The sequence below is a fragment of the Anarrhichthys ocellatus genome, unplaced genomic scaffold, assembly GCF_004355925.1.
Source record: "Anarrhichthys ocellatus isolate YVR2014 unplaced genomic scaffold, GSC_Weel_1.0 scaffold15, whole genome shotgun sequence".
In the NCBI taxonomy this organism is placed as follows: domain Eukaryota; kingdom Metazoa; phylum Chordata; class Actinopteri; order Perciformes; family Anarhichadidae; genus Anarrhichthys; species Anarrhichthys ocellatus.
In genome coordinates, this window is record NW_022280045.1 from 2,032,641 (window position 1) to 2,034,832 (window position 2,192).

The 2,192-nt window shown below is 45.6% G+C and overlaps 1 protein-coding gene across 2 annotated transcripts in view; it reads right to left on the reverse strand.

Moving 5' to 3' along the window:
- sugt1 (SGT1 homolog, MIS12 kinetochore complex assembly cochaperone) overlaps positions 1-2,192 on the reverse strand; it is a 20,810-nt gene that overhangs the window by 12,057 nt on the left and 6,561 nt on the right. The gene's annotated exons all lie outside the window — the stretch shown is intronic.

Consider the following 2,192-nt stretch of genomic DNA (forward strand, 5'->3'; position numbering starts at 1 on the left):
GGTTGTCAGCTTGTCCACGAGAATAATCATCTGATGAGGCTGGTTTGTCGGCCAGGAGTATCCTCTCTCGCCCTTTCCCCTTCAGCCACAGAGTGACCAGTGATGGGGGGTCAGACAGCTCCAAACAGCCTGTCACTCACCAGGACTGGGTGGGTGGGTGAGTGGGTGGCTTGTTGGTTTAGAGGGACGTGGACACAGGCTGGGGCCCAAATCTTCAAACCCCTTCTTGGCAAAAGCTGCCTTCGTATAGAAAAGCACTAAAGCAGAATAACTCAGCGGTTATCATCTCATCTCAGCAGTACGTCACTTGGACTTGTAATCGTTTGCAAAATCAACACCTACCGCCTCACTAAGGCCACGTCCACATTACTCCGTTTCCATTTGAAAACGAATATGTTTTGCTACGTTTACACTGAGTTTGAAAAAGGCTCCCGAGGAGGGATACGTTTGAAAACTCCGGGGCTGCGTCTTCGTGTGGACGGTTGAAAACAGATACATTTAGGAAAGATGATGCCCACACCCGCGTTCGCTACTTGATTGGTTCTTAGCAGTCACGACGTGTCCTTCCCTGATTCGTCACTCACCAATCACGTGACCCTTTACCGGAAGCTCACAAACAATAACATTGATTACCGATCGACTACCATGTTAATTTTACATGGACCACTGATTACAGGTGTTGCTGACCTTGTTGTCTTTACCAGCAGCTGTTGTTCAGTTAAAGTCTGCCTTATTACAGAGGAAGCAGCTGTTAATGGTGAGAATAGTGACCAGCAGCGTTATCAGACCTACGGAGCGGACGTCTGAAGTCACGGTTAGCGGCTTTAGGGAAAGTGATGGACACAAAACAGAGGACTTTCCTTTCCTTATTAATGCTTATTTTGTTCTGCACAACTATTGTGAAGTCCACAAATAAACTATAAAGGAACAAAACATGAATTGCTCTCCAGTACGACAGACTTCAGCCACCAGCAGAGCTACGAGTGAGAACAGACAACGAAACCGAGAGGGAACGAGTGAGAGACGTGTGTTGACCACATTTATGACCCATAATCTAGTAAACCTTCATGTGTAAGTGTTGATTTTAAAGTAAATGTGAGAGAGAGATAAAGACTAAGTCTGAAAAATAAAACTTTCCACGAAATGTGTCTGTTTCAGTTCATAGAGGAAGATTTTAGAGAAGACCTGAAGTATCAAACACGACCGTTCATTAGTAAAGACTACTTTATTACTCTGTCGTATTTTTTTTAAACCAAGCAACCAATCTACTTTCTGTTTACATCGGCACCATCACGCCCAGTGTACGTGAATAGTCACGCGATATTCGTTTTCAGTTGTTTTAGGGTGGACGGAGATCATTTCGAAAACGATGCTGAAACGCCGTGTGGACGGAGATCAACGGAGTAGTGTGGATGTAGCCTAAAAGAGGACTTTCTGATTTTGGGACCAGTTGTGTGTAAGAAGTGGTTCGTCGGGGATAAAAGCTTGGAAAGTTAGCCGAAGTCGCTTTTGGGCAATTCCACAAAACTATCAAAGCCATATTATTCATTTCCAGTTGAATCCCCGCGCCATCTGTAGGTATACAGCTGCCGCATGCTCAGTCACCAGGGAAAAGAAGTGGAACCACTGCCTTTCATCTTTAATTTCTTTTGTATATACTGACCTAGTAAAAAATATATGAACTTATCTGTACTTCCCACCACAGACAGAGGGAGCTTAACAAGCGACTGTGGGATTCAGAGCGAGTGAACTATTTCTTTTGAAATGGGGTAAACTCAGTTTGTTATTCTATTAGGAAAGACAATGCCGCTCCCTGGGGTGCCCTGCAGTCACCCCTCTGAGAGAGGGAAAGAAGCGGAAAGAAGCACAGGAGAAGAGAAAAAGATATGGTTGTCCCTGGAGGGCTCTGCAGCTGATCCTAGATCAGTTATGCCGTCTATCTGCAGACAATTAGGAGGTTGGAGAAGCTGGGGAGGGTAAATAGTTCTTAGATCTGTACTGTGGGAGCAATGTTAACAAGGCACCACTGGAGGCATAGTTGGTTCCAAGGGGAGTGTGTGTGTGTGTGTGCGTACGTGTGTGAGACCCATCTAATGGGCCCCCCTGAGGAAACACCCAACAGCTAACCCATCTCTGTCTCTCTCTCACACACACACACACACACACACACACACACACACACACACACACAC